The sequence below is a fragment of the Heterodontus francisci genome, chromosome 16 (assembly GCF_036365525.1).
Source record: "Heterodontus francisci isolate sHetFra1 chromosome 16, sHetFra1.hap1, whole genome shotgun sequence".
In the NCBI taxonomy this organism is placed as follows: domain Eukaryota; kingdom Metazoa; phylum Chordata; class Chondrichthyes; order Heterodontiformes; family Heterodontidae; genus Heterodontus; species Heterodontus francisci.
Window position 1 is genome coordinate 88,645,690 of NC_090386.1, and position 27,975 is coordinate 88,673,664.

General features: G+C 46.5%; 1 protein-coding gene across 5 annotated transcripts in view; it reads right to left on the reverse strand.

Moving 5' to 3' along the window:
- The window catches only part of LOC137378342 (protein CBFA2T1-like), a 137,847-nt gene that overhangs the window by 74,449 nt on the left and 35,423 nt on the right, over positions 1–27,975 (reverse strand). The window contains exon 2 of one of the 5 annotated variants that reach the window (XM_068048603.1): positions 20,599–20,713. The exons of 3 other annotated variants lie outside the window; for them this stretch is intronic. The gene's annotated coding sequence lies outside the window, so the exon portion shown is untranslated. Of the gene's footprint in view, positions 1–20,598; positions 20,714–24,092; positions 24,423–27,975 lie in introns of those variants that run through there. One more of the 5 variants, XM_068048604.1, reaches the window with a different exon arrangement.

A 27,975-nucleotide genomic window follows, 5' to 3' on the forward strand; every position in this document is an offset into this window, starting at 1 on the left:
ATCAGATAAATCCACAAACTTGAGGTCATCCAAAACTCTGCTGCCCGTGTCCTTACTCGCACCAAGTGCCATTTACCCATCATCCCTGTGTTCGCTGACCTACATTGGTTCCCGGTCAAGAAACATCTTGATTTTAAAATTCTCATCCTTGTTTCAAATCTCTCCATGGCCTCACCCCGCCCTACCTCTGTAATCTCCTCCAGCCCCACAACCCTCCGAGATATCTGCGCTCATCTAATTCTGGCCTCTCGAGCATCCCCGATTTCAATCCCTCCACCATTGGTGACTATGCCTTCAGTTCCCTGGGCCCCAAGCTCTGGAACTCCCTTCCTAAACCTCTCTGCCTCTTTATCTCACTTTCCTCCTTTAAGACGCTCCTTAAAACCTACCTCTTTGACCAAGCTTTTGGCCGTCTGCCCCAATATCACCTCATGTGGCTCAATGTCTAATTTTGCTTTATAATGCTCCTGTGAAGTGCCTTAGAGCATTTTATTATGCTTAAGGGTCTATATAAAAAAAACTTGTTATAACACTGAAATTGTTACTTAATGTATATTTTTACAAGTGGTACAATTCAAAAGACATTTCACATCTGGAGTATCCTGCAGGCACACAGCATTCATATTAAGGCATCAAAGTAGAAAGGCAAGGAGAGTGGCTGAGGCGGCTTCAGTTGACGAGATGCCAACATAACATATGGAGACCCTGTCCCCCCACACCCCCAATCAGATCCAGCTATGTGAATTTTCTTGCAGTTTCCGCCAGAATTTTCCCCGCCAGAAAACCAAAGTCTCCGCATTAAATACCTGAATTTAGCACCTCTGCAGTGACACCACATCCAATGCACACAAGCAAATTGGAGACAATGTAAAAATTCATTTAGATTGACTGGCCCAGATTTTCCTCATCACAATCTGACATTTTTCTCCAAGTATCAGCTTTTCTCAGTTGCTCACACTATAACCTCAGATTCAGCACGTGATGGGTTCAAACCCCACTCCATCCCCATGAGCTCACAATCTAGGTCGACAGTAAAAAGACTTGCATTTATAGAGCACCTTTCACAACCTCAGGACATCTCAAAGCCGTTCCTGGCCAGTGAAGTACTTTTGAGGTGCCACCACTGTTACAACATAGAAAATGCAGCAGCCAATTTGCACACAGCAAGCTCCCACACACAGTCTGATAATGATCAAATAAATAGTCTTTTAGTGGCATTGGTTAAGGGCTAACTATTGGCCCGGACTCAGGGAAAACTCCCTCCTGCTCTTCAAACAATACCATGGGGTATTTCATGGTCGCTTTAGAGGGCCGAGGGGGCCTGGATTTAACATCGCATTCAAAACAGGACAGTGCAGCGCTCCCTCAGTACTGCACTGCAGTGCCAGCATCCCGAAGGAGAGGTGCTGGTTATTGGAAGAAATGTAAAAGATCCCATGACACTATTTGCAGAATGGGAGTTTTCCTCATTGTCATTGCCACTCCATTGGCTACTCTACTAAATATAGAGCTCAAGTGAGACATGAAAAGATTTCTTCTCCTTCCAGTAGCTAACCAGGCAACGTTTTGTCACTAGGTACTTTGAGGGAAGCCATCCACCTCAGACTGGTGATTCATTCCCAGGTGTTTACGCTCTCAGTTAGCAGGCCAAATGCTCTAGAAATAGCATCACCACTGCTGGGCTACGACGTGACACGGGTCACACATCTCTCGCACTCACACAGTATTCTAGTTGCCAGATCATAATCAAAGCCACTATTTTCTTTCCCATTGAGTCCGGTTTTAATTGTACAACAGATAATCCGACTCAGGAATTTTACTGAACTCATCCAGGACGGCTCTGATGCCTCTGAGTCAGAGGGTGTGTCCCAATCTAGAGGCTAGTCTGACACTTCCATGCACTATGGAGGGAGAGCTGTCTTTCAGATGAGGTGTTAAATCTGCCCCCTCTGGAGATGTGCAATATCCCATTGCACTATTTCGAAGAGAAGCAGGGAAGATCTTCCCAGTATCCTGACAACCATTCAGCCCTCAACCAATATCACTTAAACAGATTATCTGCTCATTATCACAGAATCACAACAGACTTGTGAACAAAGTTATAGCTCATGGAATAAAAAGGGTTAGGAGCAAAAAGTATACAAAATTGGCTGAGTGATAGGAAACAGAGAGTAGTGGTTAATGGATATTTTTCAGACTGGAGGAAGATTTGTGATGGAATTCCCCAGGGGTCAGTGTTGGGGCCCTTGCTCTTCCTGATATATATTAATGACCTAGGTCTTGGTCTGTAAAGCCCAATTTCAAAATTTGCAGATGATACAAAACTTGGAAACATTGTGAACCGTGAGGAGGATAGTGTAGAACTTCAAAAGGACATAGACAAGATGGTGGAATGGGTGAACAAGTGTCAGATAAGTTCAATACGGAGAAGTGTGAAGGGATTCATTTTGGTAGGAAGAACATGGAGAGATAATATAAACTAAAGGGTACAACACTAAAGGGGATGCAGGAGCAGAGGGACCTGGGTGCATATATCATTGAAGGTGGCAGGACAGAGCACGGTTAATTTTTTATTTATTTATTTAGAGATACAGCACTGAAACAGGCCCTTCGGCCCACCGAGTCTGTGCCAACCATCATCCACCCATTTATACCAATCCTACACTAATCTCATATTCCTACCACATCCCCACCTGTCCCTATATTCCCCTACCACCTACCTATACTAGGGGCAATTTATAATGGCCAATTAACCTATCAACCTGCAAGTCTTTGGTGGTGGGAGGAAACCGGAGCACCCGGAGGAAACCCACGCAGACACAGGGAGAACTTGCAAACTCCACACAGGCAGTACCCAGAATTGAACCCGGGTCGCTGGAGCTGTGAGGCTGCGGTGCTAACCACTGCGCCACTGTGCCGCCCATGAAAATAAAAAAAAAAGCTTAATAAAGCATTCGGCATTCTAGGCTTTATTAAGAGCAGCATAGAGTACAAGAGCAAGGAGGTTATGTTAAACTTGTATAAAACATTGGTTCAGCCTCAACTGGAGTATTGTGTCCAGTTCCAGGCACTGCATTTTAGGAAAGGTGTGAAGGCATTGGAGAGAGTGCAGAAAAGATTCATGAGAATGGTTCCAGGGATGAGGAAGTTCAGTTACAAAGATAGATTGGAGAAGTTGGGACCGTTTTTCTTGGAGAAGGCTGAGAGGAGATTTGATAGAGGTATTCAAAATCATGAGGGGACTGGACAGAGTAGATAGGGGAAAACTGTTCCCATTCGTGAAAGGATCAAGAATGAAAGGGCACAGATTTAAGGTAATTGACAAAAGAAGCAATGGCAACATGAGGAAAAACTTTTTTTTTTAACGCAGCGAGTGGTTCGGATCTGGAATGCACTGCTCGAGAGTGTGGTGGAGACAGGTTCGATTGAGGCAGTCAAAAGGGTATTAGACAAGTTATCTGAAAAGGAAGAATGTGCAGGGTTATGGGGAGATGGCGGGGGAATGGCACTAAGTGAATTGCTCATTCGGACAGCCAGTGCAGACATGATGGGCCGAATGGCCTCCTTCTGTGCTGTAATGATTCTGTGAGTAACAGCATTGTGGCTCTTAAGATGTTGCATTTTGACCAAATTTTTAAAGACGGCTCTTCTGGTTACTGAGGATGCTGACTCCTGAACTAGGCCATTCAGGGGTGATGTCAGGAATCTCTACTTCACACAAAGGGTAGTGGAAATCTGGAGGTCTCTCCGTCAAAAAGCTTTTGAGGCAAGAGGTCAATTAAAAAATTTCAAAACAGTGATTGGTAGATTTTTGTTAAGCAAGGGTATAAGATTTATGTGGGAGCTTGCTGTGCGCAAATTGGCTGCTGTGTTTCCTACATTACAAACCTGGCTACATTTCAAAAGTACTTCATTGGCTGTAAAGTGTTTAGGGATGTTCTGAGGCTTTGAAAAGCACTATATAAATGCAATTTTTTAATTTATTTTCATGTCCGTAAACTTTATGTCATTCAAAACTCTGCTGTCCAGGTCTTAACTTGCACCAAGTCCAGTTCCCCTATCACCTCTGTGCTCGCTGACCTACATTGACTCCCTGTCAAGCAACATCTTGATTTTAAAATTCTCATCTTTTTTTCAAATCCTTCCATGGCCTTGCCCCTCCCTATCTCTGTAACCGCCTCCAGTTCCATAACCCTCCAAGACATCTGCGCTCATTTAATTCTGTCCTCGAGCATCCCTACTTTTAATTGCTTCACAATTGGAGGCCATGCCTTCAGTTGCCTGGGCCCCAAGCTCTGGAATTCCCTCCCTAAACCTCTCCACCTCACTTTCCTCCTGTAAGACACTCCTTAAAACCTACATCTTTGACCAAGCTTTTGATCATCTGTCCTAATATCTCCTTATGTGGCTCAGTGTCAAATTTTGTTTTATAATGCTCCTGTGAAGCGCCTTGGGACGTTTTATTATGTTAAAAGGCGCTAAATAAATATAATTTGTTGTTATTGTTTTGGCGAGCACCCCCAGCACTCCCCCGCCCCATCCCGTTTGTGTATCGGATCCTGCTTCAGTATAGTAATTAACCCCATAATTAGCTCTCCTTTCAAAATTGCTCGGAGAAACCCTCAGTCACTGCAGAGGATGCCATTTGGCACCTAGCCCAATTCTGTCTCTGCTCCTGGGAAGAATGCCAGAGGATGTTAACATTGCAACTGTACACTGTGTATGTGGGTTCCAGCGAGTGACGTCGCCATGACTGCAAGCAACGGAACACATAAAGGCTCAGTACAGTATGAGAGAGCGCGAGAGAGAGAGAGAGAGAGAGAGAGAGATCCTGAGGATTGTGCAGATCCATCTATCTTTCCTTCCCCTCGTCTCTCAGAGACCTTCAGCTGATGTCAGTCTAACAATGTAGTGTGATACTACAAGTGTCCTGGTACCCCAGGGAAAGGGAAGGGATAACATCATACTGTTGGAAAATGCCTGTGCGGACATCAGGCGAGAACAGGATTAGACATGAACAGGACGGCCCCCAGTGATAGATCAGTCTGCCGCCACTCACCATTGCAAATAAAAATTGGCCACGTGGGCACATCACCAGAGAGGTGCCTATGAAGCCACAGAAACTGATTCTCGGATTTCCAGTGATAACATTTGGCCCTTGTGATCTCCTGGACTGGTTTTGATTGGCTGGTGTGAGTTGGGGCAGGGGATGGTGGTCAGAATGGAATTTTCCAGAGTATTTTTTTCCCTTATTGGTCGTGGGCTTTCCCCCCCCCTCCCCTCCCCCTCCATTCTCTGGTATTTTTTGCGTTATTTATTAATTACATGACCATGACTGCAGGCAGTGTCTAGTCACACTGCTGCAGACGTCAGGAGTGTGGGGCAGCCTTGTTCGACCAGCTGGATTTCTCCTGCTTGTCAGTTTTCTATTTTTCCTTCAATGTAATTCAAGAATGTGGGTCCAGAGGACTTAGGTTTAAACTGGTGGAAAATAAATTGACAACAAATATTAGGAGAGAACCTCTTTGTTTAAAGAGTGAGCAGTGCTCGGGACAGTCTGCCAGCTTATATACGGACGATGTGCTGTAACGTTTGGACACTGTCCCCACTTCACATTCCACCCCCAACACCAGAAGTCAAGCAATCTCCTGGGAGAGGCAGAGAAAAAAGGAAGGGGTTAAACGTGCCAATTTGGAAGCGATACTCTCGAAAATTGCTCTCCCATTGCCAAAGTCATGCTTGGGAGACCATGGTAATGGAGTGACACCAGCCTCAACGACGACCATAACTTGCATTCATATAGCGCCTTTAATGTAGTAAAACATCCCAAGGTGCTTCACAGGAATGATCAAATAAAATTTGACATCGAGCCACACAAGCAGATGTTAAAAGATAGGTGAAAGCGACAACTATTAAGGAGCGTTTTAAAGGAGGGAAGACAGTTAGAGAGGCGAAGAGGTTTAGGGAGGGAATTCCAGAGCTTAGGGCCTAGAAGGCATGGCCTCCAATGGTGAAACGATTAAAATCAGTGATGCTAAAGAGTCTATAATTGGAGATGCACAGACATTCTTGACGGTTGTAGGTTTGGTGGAGAATACAGAGTTCGGGGGGGGGGGGGAAATGAGGCCATGGAGGGATTTGAAAACAAGGATGAAAATTTTAAAATTGAGGCTTTGCCAGACTGGGAGCCAATGTAGGTCAGTGAGCACAGGGGTGACGGGTGAATGGGAGCCGGTGCTAGTTAGGATACAGACAGGAGACCTACTTGCCTTCTATTTGTAGGTTAGTCACTCTCAGGATCGCCCCCTGGTTCATAAGAATTGCTGGGCAAAATCAAAGTGCAACTTTCTAACAGTCTGATAGTCACACGATACAATAATAATGAGTTGTTGACTAATCATAGCGATAAATCTCTTAACAATTGAGTCTACCAACAGTCTCAGACAATGAGTTGAGGAAATGCCCTGTGATGGCGAGCTTTGGGAACCATAGGTCCAATGTCATTGGTTCTACCTCAAGGACACTACACTTAGCACACGTAAAGTAGGAATTAATCCATACTGCGCCCCAAAGTTTGAATGGTTGGGAAGAGACAAAAATGTAGGGACAGTCAAGCTGATACCGAGATGGGAGAATTAGAGTACTTGGAGAGAGAGCCGCAACGCCTAGCCTTTTCTCATCCTCCACTTTTCTCAGGATGTTAAAGCCAGGACAGGAAGCAGACCCGGCAGTAGAAACTGAACATATAGAATACACTGAAGACGTTCGTCATGAAGTGGTTGCACCAAAATATTTTGGCACAGGAATGGGCAGCTGCTCAGCTTTATTGTCCCTGATGTACACACTCACACAAACAGACCAGTCTCTGGCTTTTTATCATAAGGGCAACTTTCCACCAGTCACTGTGCATAGAAACACTGGAAGCAAATGCAGAAAGACTTCATCCGGTCAGGATTTCTAATAAAAAACATGTTTGTTTTGAACTCTACATGTGTCTCCTAGGCTACACACAGCAACTAGAAGTCATCAGCCCCACAGGTGTTGCTGTTTCAGTTATTTGAGTTTCTTTATAAAATTCATTCTCAGTATATGGGCATTGAAGTGCAGTGGCTGCCGCTGTGTGCACAGCAAGATCCCACACGCAGCAATGGTATAATGACCACATCAGTTGTTTTACTAACATTGGATGAAGGATAAATATTGATCAGGGCTCTGGGAGATCGGAGATCGCTTCCAAATATATACATACGGCCATTTGTCCCCTTGAGCCTGCTCCATCATTTGATAAGATCATGGCTGATCAGATTGTGGCCTCAACTCTACTTTCTTGTCTACCCGCTACCTTTGACTCTCATCAACCAAAAATCTATCCAATTCAGCCTTAATATTGCCATGGGATCTTTCACATCCACTTGAAAGGACAGAGGGGGCCTCAGCTGAACATCTCATCTGACAGTGCAGCACTCCCTCAGTTCTGGCACTGGAATGTTAGCCTGGATTATGTGCTCAGGTTTCTGGAGTGGGGCTTGAATCCACAGCCTTATCATATGAATGCTTGGTATCAAATTCTGCTGTATATTATTTTCGTGGAGGTGCTAACCCTGGGTAATGCCTCCTTTACATTAGCAAACAAATAAATTTGATCTGAACACGTCCAGCATTTGTGCGATAATATTCCCACAGTGTAATTTCCAGGCTTGTTACTTCTGCTTTGAGTGATTTTACATGTGTACAGCTCATCCTGCCCTTTTATTACTGTTTAGCTCAATTACTTGCACTGTATGCAGTTTTGGGGCTAGTTTTTCTTTGCTATTTTCATAAGAATATAAGGAATAGGAGGAGTGAGCCATTCAGCCCATTGAATCTGCTCTGCCATTCAATGGCCGAATTTTACATTCCAACAGCGGCCCGCACATTGCCGAGCTGCCGCAATCCAAATTCGGCGGCTCATTTAAATAGCCAGGGTGGGCCACCCCCCACCTCCAACCCCCACCCCCCACCTCCAACCCCCACCCCCCCCACGACATGCAGAGAGCAGACTGTCCATCCCTTGCAATGGTATCAGCTGCCTGTACACAGGAGCTGGCGCCACTTTTAAAAGGCTTTGAGCCCTACCGTTAATTGTAAAGATTTAAAGGTACAGTTAATTTTAAAAAATACATTAATTTTGCCCCTCTCCCACCCCAATAACCCTAAAATTAATTACTTGCCCTCTCCCCCGCCCCCAATTTACCTTGACCACCTGACCTTGCCCCCCCAAAGTGCATAAACGTTAACCTAAAACCCTTCCCACCACCCCCTACACCAATGATGTCACTTTGATCCCGTTTCTCCACCCCCCCCACCCCGCACTGTGACTTACCTCCTCCCCCCACTCCCCACCAGTGTGGTGCCTCGTTTCCCTGGACGGTGATCCGAAGGCGCAGGAGTGCCAGCCAGCAACTGGAAGATCGCACCGGGACGGAAGGCAGGAACACAAGTGTAATTAATGCATTAATTTTAATTTATTTGCATATGTAAATGGGGGTCCTGTCACCAAGTGGCAGAGGAGCCGCCATGAGGCCTCGCCGTTGCCAGCAATATCTGGCTGGGCCCTCCCGGCATCGGGGTGTGTGATGGCCCTCTCCCAGAGGCATTCTGCGGCCCCTCCCCCACCATGTTCCCCAACATCGGGGGGGGGGGGGGGGGGGTCTGTAAAATTCAGCTCAATAAGAGTCTGACTGATCTTTGACCTCAGCTACACCTTCCCACACTATCCCTTGAATCCCTTAGTATCCACAAATCTGTCGATCTCAAGTCTTGAATACACTCAATAACTGAGCATCCATTGCTCTCTGGGGTAGAGAGTTCCAAAAGGTTCATAATCCTTTCAGTGAAATAATTTCTCCTCATCTCAGTCCCAAGTGGCTGACCCCTTATTCTGAGACTGTGACCCTTAGTTCTAACCTCTCCAGCCAGGGGAAACATCCTCACAGCATTTAGCCTGTCAAACCCCTCAAGAATTTGATGTTTCAATGAGATTACCACTCATTCTTCTAAAATCTAGGGTATATAGGCCCAGTCGACTCAATCTCTCCTCATTCCTCGTTCAGGGAGATAAATCTTTGTCTTCACTGCCTGGACAGAACATACAGAGGAACACTGGTAACAGTGCACACCACCATAAGGGCACTTTCCACCAATCACTGCAGATAGAAACACTGGAAGCATAAGTAGAAAGACTTCATACAGGTAGGACTTCTGTTTGTTTTGGACTGTACTCCTAGGCTATGCATAGCAACCAGAAGACACCATCCCCACTGGTGTTGCTACATTAGTGAATCTGAGTTAATTTTTTTTTTTATTAATTCTTGGGATCTGAAATGCCTCAGCGAACACCCAAATTTCAGTTCAGTGCGTGCCAGCTGCCTCCAGCCCTCACCCGGGCTGCTGTCTGAGCATAAACCGTGCGAGCTCGCAGGCTATGTGACTGTGGAGGCATCACAGCGAAGCTCGATCCCATCATCGCCCACACACAAACTCATCAGCAGGGTTCACAATCAGGATTAGGAAGGACTCCTGGCCGAGTTTCCTCTCCCTGGCTAAGATACACTGAGGCTAATTGTGGCGTCACTTCCACTGGCCTCAGCTAACTCGACACAGGCATGGGATAAATCTCTGACCCTGACATTTCAATTGGACACCACTGTTACCAACTGAGCCACTGAGGAGGTGTCTGGTAGTACACAGAATTTAGTAACAGTTGACCTGCATGAAAAGAAAACAGCTAAAATTGCGGAGAGCAATTTCAGATGAATGCATTAGGTACTTGCATCAATTATCAGGCAGCATTATCTCAAAGTCTATAAATAATAAAGGCCAAATATCCGAGTGGTCCTTGTGGGTTAAATATTCAGAAACCAATTCAAGTGCCACTCTCGTCTGCAACTCCCTTCCCCGATGCATTACTGCTTTGCAACGAGTCTCCAGTGGCTGGTGTTCACTGAGCAATGCTGAACCAGATGCTCTCGCCCTCGTGGATTTAATTCTGCTCTCCTCAGCTCCATTGAGGGAAGGTAGGGGAATGAAGCAGCTTTTCAACAGTCCCACAAATAGCACCTCCTCGTGTACTGGCCAACAATGGCCCAGAGACAACTGTCCCTTTTTGCAGCCTCCCCCAGCCCCATGTTGCAGCTTCCATTCTTTGTTCCTCCACTTCCGGGTCTACTGGGAGAACCTCTTCCTCCTGCTCCTGATCTACTGGGGGAACCCCTTCCTCCTGCTCCTGATCTACTGGGGGAACCCCTTCCTCCTGCTCCTGACCTACTGGGAGAACCCCTTCCTCCGGCTCCTGATCTACTGGGAGAACCCCTTCCTCCTGCTCCTGATCTACTGGGGGAACCTCTTCCTCCTGCTCCTGGTCTACTGGGAGAACCCCTTCCTCCTGCTCCTGGTCTACTGGGAGAACCCCTTCCTCCTGCTCCTGGTCTACTGGGAGAACCCCTTCCCCCTGCTCCTGATCTACTGGGAGAACCCCTTCCTCCTGTCCAACTGGGAGAACCCCTTCCTCCGGCTCCTGATCTACTGGGGGAACCCCTTCCTCCAGCTCCTGATCTACTGGGGGAAACCCCTTCCTCCTGCTCCTGATCTACTGGGGGAACCCCTTCCTCCTGCTCCTGATCTACTGGGGGAACCCCTTCCTCCTGCTCCTGATCTACTGGGAGAACCCCTTCCTCCTGCTCCACCGGGTTAACCCCTTCCTCCTGCTCCTGATCTACTGGGGGAACCCCTTCCTCCTGCTCCTGATCTACAGGGGGAACCCCTTCCTCCTGCTCCTGGTCTACAGGGGGAACCCCTTCCTCCTGCTCCTGGTCTACAGGGGGAACCCCTTCCTCCTGCTCCTGATCTACAGGGGGAACCCCTTCTGCTCCTGATCTACTGGGGGAACCTCTTCCTCCTGGTCTACTGGGAGAACCCCTTCATCCTGCTCCTGGTCTACTGGGAGAACCCCTTCCTCCTGCTCCTGGTCTACTGGGAGAACCCCTTCCTCCTGCTCCTGGTCTACTGGGAGAACCCCTTCCCCCTGCTCCTGGTCTACTGGGAGAACCCCTTCCTCCTGTCCAACTGGGAGAACCCCTTCCTCCGGCTCCTGATCTACTGGGGGAACCCCTTCCTCCGGCTCCTGATCTACTGGGGGAACCCCTTCCTCCTGCTCCTGATCTACTGGGAGAACCCCTTCCTCCTGCTCCACCGGGTTAACCCCTTCCTCCTGCTCCACCGGGTTAACCCCTTCCTCCTGCTCCTGATCTACTGGGGGAACCCCTTCCTCCTGCTCCTGATCTACTGGGGGAACCCCTTCCTCCTGCTCCTGATCTACTGGGGGAACCCCTTCCTCCTGCTCCTGGTCTACAGGGGGAACCCCTTCCTCCTGCTCCTGATCTACAGGGGGAACCCCTTCCTCCTGCTCCTGATCTACAGGGGGAACCCCTTCCTCCTGCTCCTGATCTACAGGGGGAACCCCTTCCTCCTGCTCCTGATCTACTGGGGGAACCCCTTCCTCCTGCTCCTGATCTACAGGGGGAACCCCTTCCTCCTGCTCCTGATCTACAGGGGGAACCCCTTCCTCCTGCTCCTGATCTACAGGGGGAACCCCTTCCTCCTGCTCCTGATCTACAGGGGGAACCCCTTCCTCCTGCTCCTGATCTACAGGGGGAACCCCTTCCTCCTGCTCCTGATCTACAGGGGGAACCCCTTCCTCCTGCTCCTGATCTACAGGGGGAACCCCTTCCTCCTGCTCCTGATCTACAGGGGGAACCCCTTCCTCCTGCTCCTGATCTACAGGGGGAACCCCTTCCTCCTGCTCCTGATCTACTGGGGGAACCCCTTCCTCCTGCTCCTGATCTACTGGGGGAACCCCTTCCTCCTGCTCCTGATCTACTGGGGGAACCCCTTCCTCCTGCTCCTGATCTACTGGGGGAACCCCTTCCTCCTGCTCCTGATCTACTGGGGGAACCCCTTCCTCCTGCTCCTGATCTACTGGGGGAACCCCTTCCTCCTGCTCCTGATCTACCGGGGGAACCCCTTCCTCCTGCTCCTGATCTACCGGGGGAACCCCTTCCTCCTGCTCCTGATCTACCGGGGGAACCCCTTCCTCCTGCTCCTGATCTACCGGGGGAACCCCTTCCTCCTGCTCCTGATCTACCGGGGGAACCCCTTCCTCCTGCTCCTGATCTACCGGGGGAACCCCTTCCTCCTGCTCCTGATCTACCGGGGGAACCCCTTCCTCCTGCTCCTGATCTACCGGGGGAACACCTTCCTCCTGCTCCTGATCTACCGGGGGAACACCTTCCTCCTGCTCCTGATCTACCGGGGGAACACCTTCCTCCTGCTCCTGATCTACCGGGGGAACACCTTCCTCCTGCTCCTGATCTACCGGGGGAACACCTTCCTCCTGCTCCTGATCTACCGGGGGAACACCTTCCTCCTGCTCCTGATCTACCGGGGGAACACCTTCCTCCTGCTCCTGATCTACCGGGGGAACACCTTCCTCCTGCTCCTGATCTACCGGGGGAACACCTTCCTCCTGCTCCTGATCTACTGGGGGAACACCTTCCTCCTGCTCCTGATCTACTGGGGGAACCCCTTCCTCCTGCTCCTGATCTACTGGGGGAACCCCTTCCTCCTGCTCCACTGGGGGAACCCCTTCCTCCTGCTCCACTGGGGGAACCCCTTCCTCCTGCTCCACCGGGGGAACCCCTTCCTCCTGCTCCTGATCTACTGTGAATCCCTTGCTCCAGCTCCACCACTGCCAGCAGAGCCTTCTGCCATAGCAACTCTACTCAATTTCAAAAATCACCTCCAATAATTACCTCTTTCAGTCAACCCATAGATGTGTGTACATACACACACAAATATCAGATATACATACGCAAACACACCCACAAACGCACGAGTACACACGCACACTGTTCCAGCTAGAAAAGATTGTTTTGGGAAAAGTTTATTCCCCCCAGCACTTAGATAACAAAAAAAAATTGAACATGACTAAAATCGGTATTCGTAAAGTCAAAAAACTGTTTCCCCAAAAATACGAGCTCGCTGACATGGCATTTGAGAGTTCAATGCTGAAAGAATTCTTCCAAATTAAAAACATCTCTTCTTATAAACCTCACTCCCTCCCCAACATCCCATTTCCAGTTTCATATTGCTCCCAAATTTCAGCATTAATAAAGGATGCGTGACAATTAAAAAATAAAACATTTCTGAACAGCCCTGCAGCCCAGCATCAGAGTGAGCGACAGATGGTAAACAGGACTACACTTTACATTGAAAATGCAAATAGCAGCTCAATGCCTAAACAAAAACAGGACATCCTCACTCACAATCTGTTGTGCTGCAATCACATTTGATGCAGCAGCACACCTTCTGTCAATTGGCATGGCCTCATTTCACAGACACTACCATAAAATTAATATATTAGACAATATTCTATTCTACACAGCCGGGTCTGTCCAAATATTCCTTGTTACGTTTGCTACCCCGCGCCCACCACCACCCTCTCCCATCTCTTGAAGGCACCCACTGGTGGGGCACAGTTCCACGGATGATGGTGACTGCCCAAGACCTCCTCCAAATGGTCAATGAGTACTGCTAGGTGACACCATAGAAGGTACCACAGTCAAGAGCAATTGGGTCTACACTGACCTCCATACACATATACTTACTTGCACATAAAATTCAGGCTGCACTCTCAGTACCAGGACCGAGGGAGTGCTGGACTGCTGCAGGTCCTGTCTTTCAAGTGAGACATTTAAATCAAGGCCACGTTGCTGGATAAGAACCAGGAGGGAAGCAATGGCTGATGTTCCCCTTTCTGGGAGGCTGGCGTCCAGGATTACATCCTTACTGCTTTCCCAACTGAGATGAGCTAAGAGCATAGATCATAGATTGCACAGATGGCTTTCGTGAGATATATGGCTTAGACAAACAAGGCAAATGGATCATGTGCTGGTGTCTCACTCCAGGAACTTGAGCTCAAAGTCTAGGCTGATGCTGCAGTGCAACACCGAGGGAGCATTGCACTGTCAGAGGTGCCGTCTTTTGGAGGAGATGCTAAAGCGCGACACCGCCTGCCTTCTCAGGTGGACGTAAAAGATCCCAAGGCACTACTTTGAAGAAGAGCTGTAGCGTTCTCCACGGTGTCTTGGCCAATATTTATCCCTCAACCAATATAATTAAAACAGATAATCCTGTCAGGATCACATTGCTTTGTGTGGGAGCTTGCTGTTTGCAAATTGGTTGCCTTATTTCCTACATTTACAATATGGACTACACTTGAAAAGTGCTTAATTGTCTGTAAAGCACTTTGGGACGTCCTGAGGTCGTGAAAGGTGCTAAATAAATGCAAGTTCGGTCTTTGCGCCAAGGGTCACTGAATAGCAATCAAGAGTGGGAACCCTAGGTAAATTTCCTCTCGTTAACCCAGTGAAATGCAATCAAATGTAGTGCTCCTTCTGCTGTCCACCCCCACCTCACTGGGGCAACTAATGCAGCACAGACTAGTGATCGAACTTTCAACCTTCCAGGACTATGGGACTCATAGCAAAAGCGGCAGGTACGAACTGGTTGTTAAGGTTTTTCTGTATACAGCTCATTAGATCCTATCTGAGAGTACGGCATTCAGTTTTGAGCACCACATCTCAGAAAGGAGGTATTGGCCTTGAAATGGGTGCACTGCAAATTCGCCAGAATGATACTGGGACTTAAAGGATTGAATTATGAGGAAAGGTTACATGAACTTGGCTAGTATTCCCTCGAGTATGGAAGATTGAGGGATGATCTAATTGAGGTGTCTTAAAAAAATAAAAAAGGGATTTGCCAGGGTAGATACAGAGAAACTATTTCCTCTTATGGGGAAATCCAGTACAGATGGGCAGTTTTAAAATGAGAGCCAGGCCATTTTGCAGTGAAATCTAGATGCACCTATTCACACAAAAGATGGCAGAAATCTGGAACACTCTCTCCCAAAAGGCTGTGGATGCTGGGTCGATTTAAATTTTCAAGACTGAGATAGAGTTTTGGCGAGTAAAGGAATATGGAACAAAAGCGGGTTCAGATCAGCCATGATCTGACTGAATGGCGGAACAGGATCGAGGGGCTGAAGGGCCTCCTGTTCTTATCTTCTTAAATGGAGCATAAACACCTGAACTGGGATCAGTTGGGACCATTTTGACCGAATGACCTGTTTCTATGCTGTACATCCCACATAATTGGGACACAATTCTAGCAACTAATCTGGCAATCTAGATAACCTGTTGGGTTTGTTTTCTTGTTTTCCTTCAACCAATGTTGTCCTTCACCCAAGAAGACTCTTTGACCCATGGAGCTCCAGGACTCAGATATAGACTCGATGGCCTCCTTCTTTGCCATAAATGACATCTTACTTCCCCGAAGTCAGAGAGACACCGACCTTAAGTCAGAAAAAGCAACAGATGTCCCCTGGCTAGACTGTGGTGGGGAGAGAACTGTTTACACAGAATAGTTAATATAAATGCACTTGAACCCAAGTGTTACAAGTATTGATTTGTTTTAAACAAAGAAAAAGAAAATATTACGGCAAGTAAACATAAGAAGATAAAGTAAAATGGCAACATCTGGAAAATGTAAATACGTTTTATTAAAAGTACACTTGCAATTCTCGCATCCAACCCAGTGATTTTGCAATCATTGCTGATGGGTTCTCTGCTGGACAATCAAACTCCAGAAAAATATTTGGTCCCTCCCCCAAACCCACTCCATTCTCTGTCCAACGGAGCGAAAGACAGCAAAACACAGCTAGGAGCGAGTTTCCTTGCATTTTCCGTCTGCCGCTCACAGATGAGCAATTTCACTCCCACATTGGGCAGTCAAGCCCATCGGCAAAACTTAACAACTTGAGAGTAGCTTTATTCAAGTGACATAATGGACAGATTTGGGCTTGAACTTTGAAAGAAAGACTTGCATTTACATCTCAATCTCAGAGCACGTCACAGAAAATTAATCATTTCCGAAGAGCAGTCACTGTTATTTGAGCAAATCATAGAACCGCACAGCACTGAAGGAGGCCGCTTGGCCCATCATAGCCGTGGCAGCTCTTTAAAAATGCTATCCATTTAGTTTCACTCTCCCCTGCTCTTTCTCCATAGCCTTGCAGATTTCTCCTTTTAAAATACTCCAAATATCCCCGTGGATTTTTTGTCAATTACCTCAAATCTGGTACTCTGGCTACTGACCCTTCTGCCAATAGATTAGATAGAGAGAAACTTTCTATCAAAAGACTTCACAATTTTGAACTCCTCCATCAAATCTTCCTTTAACCATCTTTTCTCCAAGAAGAACAATCCCAGTTTCCCCACATAACAAATGTAGCTGCCAACAAAGCCCCACAAAAAGCAATGTGATAATGACCAGATGATCTGTTTTAGTGATGTCGACTGGAGGATATATATTGGTCAGGACACCGAGGATAATTTAAAAAACAGTGCCACATCCATCTGAGGGAGCAGATGAGGCCTCAGTTTAACAGTTTAATACACTCTTAGTCGTGCACCGGAGTGCCAGCCTAGATTTTTGTGCTCAAGTCTCTGGAGTGGGACTTGAATTCACAACGTTTTGATTTAGAAGGGAGAGTGTTACCCACTAAGCTGCGGCTGACACTGGAAAAGGAAAGTCAGCCAGGGACTCCCAATTCTGGTCATTATCCCTACTGGAATGGAGACAGCTGAGAATACCTTCCATAACGCTACACAGTCAACTAATGGAACAAGATGCTGAGGAAACCCAAGGAAGCATGAGATACACAATATCAAGAGTGACTGGTCACAGAAAAGGGTTCAGATGACTGCAGTAGTTAGTTAGGTTAGTTTAGAACATCGACAGTGGAGTGAATTCATTCGACCCCATCATCACTGCTGAGCTGACAGACAGCAATTTAGTAGTAGGAACTCTACTGGATTCTATGCATGCAGACAAGGAATGGACTCGGGTAGGAAGTCATATAGCTTGCTGACACTGGTCGGGGAAAGATACCCATTTGGGCAGTATCAGTCAGCACCTGTGCTAATGTAAGTCAGTCGGCAATAACTATTGAGAAAAGTGGAAAGGACCAGGAAAGGATAATATGCTCTTTCACTGACAAGTTACATTCCCTGTTGCTGGTATCAGATCAACAACTAGCATCAGTCTCACTGACCCGATCCCACCTGTTAACATTTCTTCCTCCCCAAGTCATCCAGCACCACTACTGACCTGCTAGAGCTGAATATGCTTTTTTTTTTTTTTAAATTTGTTCATGGGATGTGGGCATTACTGGCTAAGCCAGCATTTTTGCCCATCCTTAATTGCCCTGGAGGAGGTGGTGATGAGCCGCCTTCTTGAACCGCTGCAGTCCATATGGTGCAGGGACACCCACAGCGCTGTAAAGGAGGGAGCTCCAGGATTTTGATCCAGCGTCAGTGAAGTCAGGATACTGTGTCAACATTACATGGGATTAAATGGATTTTGGGGCATTGTATTTCATGAAAGTTATAAATCAGTGCTCTTGTATATCATGCGTGCAAGCTGGGGAGGCTGCTCTCCTCGGGTAATTTCTTAAAATGGATCAGTTAGCTGATTTCACTACATCAGCCAGTGAACCATGACTGGTACCCAGTGCCCGTCACTGGAAGCATGCAGACTGTGGCATTCCATCCCCACCCTTCCTGCTGCCAATGTTCACTGGCCAGACTCGCACGTAAAGAACAGGCACCTGTGCAAAGCGCCAGCAGGTGACGGGTGCTCATGGAGCCATGTCCCAGCAAGGGGACATCATTTACAGGGCCAGGAGCGAGGGAGTGAATCTATTTTGATTATTCATTCTTGGAATGTGCGCATAACCCCAAGAAGGTGCGGAGACAACCGAGGGGGAGCACCTTAGGCGGCAGTTAAGTTTTCTTCCCTGAAGTGAACCAATTGGATTGTTATGGCGAACACCAACAACTTGTATTTATAATCGCATCTTTAACGTAGTAAAACATCCCAAAGTGCTTCACAGGAGCAGTTATCAAACAAAATTTGACACTGAACCACATAAGGAGATATCCGGATAGGTGACCAAAAGCTGCAAAGAGGTAGGTTATAGAGAAGCGTCATAAAGGAAAGAAAGGAAGAGAAAGAAAGAGGAGTTTGGGGAGGGAATTCCAGAGCTCAGGACCTATGGAAGCTAAAGACACAGCCACCAATGGTGGAGCGATTAAAATCAGGATGCTCAAGAGGCCAGAATTGGAGGTATTTGAAAACAAGGATGAGAATTTTAAAATCAAGGTGTTGCTTAACCAGGAGTTAATGTAGGACAGCGAGGACGTTGGTGATAGGTGAACAAGACTTGGTGCGTGTTAGGACACATCATAAGGGTTTTGGATGACCTTAAGTTTACAGGGTGTAGAGCAGGGCATGCAGCCAAGAGTGCATTGAAATATTGAGTCTGGAGGTAACATGCAGGAGAGCTTTTAGCAGCAGATGAGTAGAGGTAGGGATGGAATCAAGTAACGTTAGAGATGGAAATAGGCAGTCTGAATGATGGCATGGATATATGGTCAGAAGCTCATCTCGGGGGTCAAACCTAACACCAAGATTGTGAAGAGTCTGGTTCAGCCTCAGACAGTTGCCAGTGGGGAGGGATGGTCCAGCAGTTTAATGCTAACGTTGACTGTTTTTTGAAACCAAATTCACGGCAGCTTGAGAATGTGAATATTTAATCCACCATGGTGGGATTTGAACTCATGCACTTAGCACTATTAGTCCAGGGGCTCTAGATTACTAGTTTAGTAACATATCCACTACACTAAAGAACCAAATTGGAGGAGAAAGGAAAAAAAACTTCAGTTAACTATGTAAAATATGTGCACTGCCTTCTTTTGATATCTGTAGAATAAGGGAGCTGTTTTGGCACATTATTGAGTTTAATTTGTGAGAATTTGCAGATACCTTTTCTTAATCTCAGTCCCCGTCAAAACCCACCCTACAACCAAGGCAAAAGATGGAATGCTATATATCACTTTAAGTACCAAAATCATCAGAAAAATCATATTTGGTTTTTAAATATTCATGGATGTTCTGCAAAGATTATGATACATACAATAATGTGCATTTAGATAGCAACAGTTAAGACTTTTTCTTGAAAAGTCCCAAGGCACTTCATAGTAGTCGTGAGGCAAATGGGCACGGAGTCAGGAATGAAGAGTTTCGGAGAAGTGACCAAAAGCCTGGTCAATGGAAGAAGCTTTATCGAGGAACAGAGAGACGGGGGGAGATGGGGAGAGACAGGGATTGACGGGGAGGTTTAGGGAACGTGTTCCAGGTGATATTACCCAGGTATTTGGAAGGTCTACCTTCAATCATGGAGGGGGGGGTGGGGAGTGGAGTTGCACAAAGGATCAGAAGTCAGTGGAATGGGGTGGTCGAAAGGGGAGCTGGAGTAGATTGCAGAGATTGGGTAAGGAATAACCTTGGCGGGGGCAGGGTAACTTAAAAATATGGATTTTAAAATTAAATGGTCGAATGATGAAGTGCCAATACAAATCAGTGAGAATGGGTAATGGATGAGGGAGAGGGGGAAATGATATGTGCAACAGACTTAAGGATAAGTTGGAGTTTCTGCAGGTGGGAGGATGAGGAGCCAACAAAGAGAGCACGAGAATGGGTGAGTCGACTGGCGGTGAGGGGTTGGTCACTAGTGGAGGACAATATTACAGAGGTGAGAAGTGAGACAGAAGTTTAAAGAATGCCAACGGGTAACAAAATAATAGGTATTGTAATCGAAGCTTCCTTAGATCAATAACATTTCATAAGATGCTTTTGTATTGTAGTCCAGTTCGATGTGGCAGGGGGGGGAAGAATACTGCGTAAAGGCCATGTATAATTGGAGCTGAACCAAATGTTGATCTGTTTTCGCATCCAAAACCAAGTGATTTTCGCGCAGGTATGAACGACACGCTGTCCCTTACACACACGCAGAATAACGACATCAGCAATGCCGAGGAATCTCTGCCATGTTGTCAGGACGTAGACTCGCCAAGTGACCCAACGGTCGTGGCTTTTACCAAAACAAGTCCATTCAGCAGTGATTGTGCCAAACGGCACCATTGGGAGCCAGCAACACCAACATAAAGGCAGTAGAAGACAACAACCCCACTGGTGCTAGATTTGCCACTCTTGAGCTGGGCCTTGCATCCACCAGTGCTGTCCAGTGCTGAGCCTGCTGTAAACAGCGGGGTCACCTCATTTGACAGTTCAGTAGCACAATTCAGCAACAGCAGCAACTTGCATTTGTATAGCACCTTTAATGTGGTAAAACATCCCAAGACACTTCACAGAAGCGATCACCAAACAAATGATGACACCGAGCCATGAAGGGAGATATTAGATCAGATGACGAAAGCTTAGTCAATGAGGTAGGTTTTAAAGAACATCGTAAAGGAGGAGAGAGGGGCGGAGAGGTGTACGGAGGGAATTCCAGAGCTTAGAGCCTAGCCACTGAAGGTACGGCAACCAATGGTGGCTAATATTTATCCCTCAATCAACATCACAGAAAAAAGAGATTACCTGGTCATTATCACATTGCTGTTGCTGTGTGCAAGTTGGCTGCTGTGTTTCCTACATTATAATTGTGATTTCACTTCAGAAGTACTTCATTGGCTGTAAAGTGCTTTGGGACATCCTGTAATCATGAAAGGCGCAATGTAAATACAACTCTTTCTTTCTAATAGTCGCCAGAGGTAGCACAGTGTGAGTAACTGTAAAATGGGTGATAGTGAATTGACTTCAATGGAAATAAAAAAATGAGGAGAGTTGGTAAATGGGCTATCTATTAGTTATCGTCTATATTACACTATCACACAACGTCACAATCTACCCCCATGGTGAGGAAAGTGTTGCTTGGTTTATGTCCATTTTGAAAATAAAAATCTGATATCAGTAGAAGTGATCTTGAAGCTGTCAGATTGTTGGAAAAAACCCAACTAGTTTACTAACCTCCTTTAGGGCGGGAAACCTGCCGTCTTTAGCTGGTGCGGCCTATATGTGACTCCAGTCCCACACCAACGTGGTTGACACTTAACTGCCCTCTGAAGTGGCAAACCACTGTGGGGGAATCCAAAACTCGGGGCCATCAATATAAGATAGTGACTAATAAATCCAATTGCAAATTCAGCAGATACTTTCTTTTTAACTCAGAGAGTGGTTATAATGTGGAACTGGTCACCACAGTGTGAACAGTATAGATGTCTTTATGGGGAAACTACATAAGCACGAGGGAGAATGGAATAGAAGGATATCACAGGGACAGAAGGAGGCTGTTCGGTCCATCGAATCGTGATAAGCTTAAATGTAGTAAGGGTGGGAGGAGGCTCATGTGGAGTATAAACACCAGCATAGACCAATTGGGTCGAATGGTCTGTTTCTATGCTGTAAATTCAATGTAACTCCATGTACCAGGGTTACAAGAAGGCAGCCATCTTCTCAGGGCAAGTATGGATGGGCAATAAATGCTGGCCTTGCCAGTGATGCCACATCCTGAGCATGAGTTAAACAAAAACTCAAGCTTTTTTTGCATTTATGGAGATTGTTACACTTTGCCAGTCATGAAAATTATAGTCATACAGGAAAGGGTGCACTTAATTCACATTGACTCATTTAATTAGATGGATAAGACTTGCATGGTCATGTAAGGCCCAAAAGCCCCGATGTCATGTTCTAGGATGGATATTGGATTGAAGGTGGAGGACAGGTGTTACGGTAATGGTGCCAAAGATAGACCGTGTTAGGTAAGACTTCACTCATCAGTTCTATTTGATGCCCCTTGCAACACTGAGGTGTCTTGGAGTGCTGGTCTTGCTGATGCTCTCCTCCAAGGCAGTTAGGACCAGCTCCCCAGTAATGTCCATGTGGGTTGAAAATTGTACAGGTTACAGCTACAGTGGGACACAGGATATGGAGTATATTGGAGAGCTCCTCCTGACCTGACAAGGCAAACAAGCACAGCCCTTACAGTCCTCTCAATGACAACTCTGTTGGAGGCACTTGCCCTGTTGTAACGCTACTCTGCTGCTATTCTGGGAAGGGTCATTACCCATGGCATCAAGCCTTGTCAGCCGTTCTTTCTTGAGGGGCCAAATTGTGAAGAATAGCAATTTCCAACAAATATGAAGTTGGCTGTGGAGTATTGTTTCCATGTTGTTACATGCATGTTAGGAAAGACTACCAATGGCTCATTCAGAAAGCTGAAGGCATTGACCGCAGTACCTTGCAAAACAATGTGGTTGTGATCGATTGGTCGCTGCACTTTGGGAAAGCCTCACATCATCATAAAACTGAACGGCCGTATCTCATTGCTGTGTTGGTGTAATGAATTCTCCAGCTCAATAGTAAAGTGTGTCATGGCTGGACAGAACACCGACTGACACTCTAGAGATGTGTACAAAAGAAATCTAGGCTGACACTCCAGTGCAGCACTGAGACAATGCTGCACTGTCGGAGGTGCCATCTTTCAGATGAGACATTAAGCCCTCAATCGTCATCACTAAAAACACATTATCTGATTATCACATTGCTGTTTGTGGGAGCTTGCTGTGCATAAAAAGGATTCCACATTTCCTACATGATAATAGCGACTGCACTTCAGAAAGTACTTCATTGTAAAGCATATTGGGGCATCCGGAGGTCATGAAAGGTGCTTTGTGGTTGTTATATTAAGGATTTTCCCTCTTGTCCCCTGCACAATCTAACCCAGAACCAACAGCACTGTCGAGCACTGAAACTGCAACTTTAGAAATGGGTCTTTGGGTTAAGACTGTATTCTAGGTGAGGAGAAGAGGAGAAATTTTTCACTCCGTGAGCTGTCTGGATCTGGTTCTTGAAAAGGTGGAAGATGAATAACCTTAAAAGATACTGGAGGATGACAGGGTTCCAGACAAAAAGCATGGACGGGGGACTAAACACGACTGCTAAACATGACTTCAAAGAGCCAGCATTGGCACAATGGGCGAATGGCCTCCTTCTGTGCTGCAAATTTCTCTGATTCTAGTTACAGTTGGGTCTCTGTGTGGCACTGAGTGTTCCAGAAGCCAGCACCCACCACAAAGTAAAAGAGGAAGGGGATGGGGTATGATGCTGAGGGAGCTCAGGCAGGAAAAGAAAAATTAAACAACCTAAATAGCATCTTCAGTCCATCACCATCAGCTCACACACACACTACTATCAGTGCCAGTGACCGACCTGTAACCACCCTAATGTGACACAGCTTGAAATGTGCTCTCCACACAAGACCCAACTTTGGAAGGGCACAACCTGTCATTTGAAAAGGAGACTCACACAGTTCAAGCAGACGTGGTCTGAAAATTTGACACAGCCACCACCGCCCTCACTGACACATCAGTGACAAGACTGCAAAAGGATTTCAAAAGAATATAGGAATCGCAAAGCATTCCGCACGCTGGAACGTTGCTTTCTAAGCAACCATCTCACACATATACGAACACCCACCCCCTCAAACGCCCCCTGACCCCCAATTTCTTATCGGCGACTGAAGCAAAAAGACGCGCAGCTCAGTTCCAAAAGAAATGAAACAAGCCACTGTCTGGTTACCTGGAGAGCTGCGGAGACAGGGGGAGTTGGGAGGTTTACACATGCAGAAGGCAGCTTCCTCTACCACAGTCACCTGGAGAACAGCTCCTACAGGCAGAGAGCTGCAGAAAAATCAAATCCTCACTAGGATGAAGCTTTCTTCTCCCCCCTCCCCCTTTGCATGTACCAAGTGATTAGAATACAGAGAGATTTAATTAGCATCTACAATACAGTACTACACACAACACAGCCTTGCAACAAGGAATAATTCTGGAGGACTTTTACTGCCAAACCTCGCCTCCAGCTTACACACAAATTTGAGACAACTCCGTTAAAATCCTGCATCATTATTATTTACGAGCACAGCTAATTATTGTTCCATTTATGCGGGGGAGTTTTTTGTATATAAAAACATTTCTAAATAGCCACAAGGTAGCGCAGATTCCCGCAGGAAGCCTGCAGACTTGAAGGCTTACCTTTTCCCAGTCGGTCCCCCCCAGAGCAGAATTAGCTGCCTTAAAATGTCAAGATATTCCCCTAAATATCTCGAGGTCTAGGGAAGAGAGAGAGTCTGCTCCTCATCGCCTGCTTTCATTCCTCAATGCGGTCTTGCTCCCAGCTCCTCTCCTTTCTCCCTTACATATGCTGAGCATGTGTTCAAACTCACATCTGTGAGCCATTGAGAAACAAACAGCAACCCTTTTTTTAATTCCTCTTTTCCTTGCCCCTCCTCCTTCCCTGTAAATATTAGGAGCATGGACCAGGCAGTGCAGATGGAACCCAGATGGATCTTGCGTATAGATAAAGTGACCAGCTTCATATACCCCAGTCTGCCTCGTCACAAATACAGATCATTCCAAGCCTCCTTGATAAGTGATGTCACTAAACACATGCCCCCTTCCATAATGCCTCGGCCAATCAGCCCTGCAGTCTAGACATTGATGCCTTGAACATATTAACCTCATTTGCAGCTAGGAGGCAGTCGGTGAAACTGGCTGAGCAGTGGGGGAAAAAAATGAATGAACTGGTCGAGTACTTTCTATTCTCTTCTTGATCATTAGTGTCTCATTCCAAAAAGTACAATCTAACCAGTCCAGCTGACTGCTTTAGGAGAGGGCTCTTTGGTTTTTGCAAATATTTAGGCTTTACAGATTTTTTACTCTTCCTTTAAAAAATAGCAATCATTTAGGGGCACTCCTGTTTTATAATGCTGGTTGTATATGCATCCGGTGCTTCGGGGTGCTGAGCCAATAAAGACTAAGGCAATCCTAGGACCAATCCCTGGACTGCATTGAGACAACTGATCACAGCCAGGGCAGCGAGGGAGGTGCCATGCTTGTCCTCAATAACCCCCCTGGACAATGAATGACAGGAGGGACGAGGGAAACCAAAAGAAATTGGTCAAGGTTTCCGCACCCAATTGCTGCTTTTACATAGGAGATACAGAGGGGCCAGTTCCACATGCCCCAGTCTACAGCACAGAAACAGGCCATTCGGCCCAACCAGCCCATGCTGGTGTTTATGCTCCACTCGAGCCTCCTCCCATCTTTCATCATCTAAATCTTTCATTGTAACCCTCTATTCCCTTCTTCCCCATAGCTGCCTGTCCAGCCTCCACTTAAATTCACCTGTACTTCAACCACTCCCTGAGATAGCGAGTTCCACATTCTCACTGCTCTCTGAGTAAAGAAGTTACTTCTGATTTCCTTATTTGATTTCTTGGCGATGATCTCATTTTGAAAGTCTCTAGTTTTGATGCCCTGTTGGAGACAGTGCATGGATGGATGCTTGATGGTAAGGGAATGAGGCTCAATCTTTGTAGCCCCAGAACAGGATAATCTGCCGGCCATTATTTTTGAAATAGAGGAATGTTAGGAACAGAAGTAGACCATTCATCCCCTCTAGTCTGCTCCTCCATTCAATTAGATCACGGCTGACCTGCAACTCACCCCACCATTGCTCTCTATCCCTTAATACCCTTTCCCAACAAAAAGCTATTGATCTCAGTCTTGAAAACACCAATTGTTCCCTCAATATCTACAGTCTTTTGGGGCAAGAGAGTTCCAGATTTCTACTAGCCTTTGTGTAAAAAAGTGTTTCCTGGTTTCAGTCTTGAATGGCCCAGCTCTAATTTTAAGATTGTGACTCCTTGTCTTCCCCCATCTGAGGAAATAATTTCTCCATATCTGACCTATTGAATCCTTTTTAACCCTTTGATTTGATTGCCCCTCCATCTTCTATACTCCAGGGAATACTATACTCTATACTCCAAGCTGTGAACTGTACCTCAGCATCACGCAGCCCCTCTGCCTGGGTAGGGGAAAAGGCTTGGAGCATTCCTGTACAGCCACAGCACAATACAGCCAAGATGACTGGCCATGGAGCTGTGCCTGTGAAATATCACACCACTGACTTTCTTAGCGAGTAGCTTGCACGGTGTTCACTGCTAAGTGTTACACCTGAAGAGCAATCCCTCGGGGGAGCTGCAGAGAGCTGGCAGCCTGGGTGGAACTGAATACCAGCAACAATCTGTACCTTCGGGAGAGAAAAGGGGAAATATTGGGGGAAAGGTTGTAGGGGCGGGAAAGAGAGCTGCTCCCTGAATAGACATATCCACTCCTGCTTTGAGATCCCACAAAGTCATATTCTCAGGTGCTGTTAAGTCTTGCCCCCACACAGATCTGCATTTCAATTTATTGCCCACCCTCTAGGTTTAATAGTGCTGATCAAAATTATGAGGGATTTTTACAGATAGGGAACAACTGTTTCCACTGGCAGGAGGGTCATTAACCAGAGGACACAAATTCAAGATAATTAGCAAAACAGCCGGGGAAGAAGTGCGGAGAATAGTTTTTTAAACCCAGCGACCCGTTGTGACCTGGAATGCCTGAAAGGCTGGTGGAAACAGATTAAATAATAACTTTCAATAGGGAATTAGATACAAACTAGAAACGGAAATGTTTGCAGAGTTATGGAGAAAGATCGGGGACTGGGGCTAATTGAATAGCTCTTTCAAAGAGCTGGCATAGGCACGACAGCCTCCTTCAGTGCTGTAAGCTTCTATGATGTACCATCAGTTAGATGCCTATGACAACATTACCATCACAGTCAACCCTTTAACATAAACTCAATACTTTGCTGTCAGAGACAGCGATTTCCTCCTTGAATAGGGATTTACACCCCCGTTCCGCACAGAAAGTACCAGAGCAGCTCGTCGGTAGCCATGGATGGTTGACTTTTAACCCCGTGAGTATGGGCCAGCAGTGGCCCGGGAAAGGCAGTGACTGGACTGGCAATGATGCAAGAAGAACATGTACAAAGCTTCAGAGCAACTGCATATCTTGCACACCCATTGTGCGATGTAAATCAGTGTACGTACGGCACTGTACATCAGACAGATTCCTCACAATGATTGTTTTCAACAGAAAAGATTCAGTAATATTTTAAAAATGCACTCTCACTTCAGAATGAAGGTTGTGGGTTCAAACCCTCCTGTAGAGTGTAAGCATATAGTCTAGGCTGAGACTCCAGTGCAGTACTGAAGGAGTGCTACACTGTCAGAGGTGCTGTCTTTCGGATGAGGTGTTAAACCGAGGTCCCGCCTGCCCTCTCAGGTGGACGTACAAGATCCAATGGTACTATCTGAAGCAGAGCAGGCGAGTTCTGGCCAACAGTTTTCTCTCAGCCAACAACAAAAGCAAATTGTCTGGCCATTTATTCAATCGATGTTTGTGGGAGCTTGCTGTGCACCGATTGCCTGCTGTGGTTCCTACACTTCACACTTCAGTAGCTACTTCACTGGCTGTAAAACGCTTTGGAATGTCCTGAGGTCCTGACAGGTGCTATACAAATGCAAGTCTTTCTTTTGTTTTAATGGAGGTATTAATCCATGAAGAGGCTGAACTTTGGTTAAAACAGCATCCAAAGGAATTTCAGATGCTCGTGATATGGTAATAGCACTGATTTACGTTTCTATAGCAAGTTGATGCACATCTCAAAAGCAGCTTCCAGGTTGGAGAAAAACAGGTTGAACAATTAGCAGGAAAGGCTGGCTGAGTGGGGAGGGGAGGGGGCGGGGGGGGGGGGGAGAGGGGGCTGTAGAAAGGGCTCAAACAAACAGAAGGATTTGTGGGTGTCTTTGGTACTGTTAATATTCACAGCACCATTTAAAAACCTGCAAACAAACACTAAACAGAGCCGGAACTGCTGCAAACTTTGCCCAGAAACAGTTGTGTTTTTTCAAACTGCAATCACTTTGACATTGATTGTATTTCACCTCCAAGTGTTTCTGTTGCTTTCGCTTTGCTCTGTATTGCCAAGTCAATGACTCAGCGGCTGTGGCACGTAGCTCATTCTCTA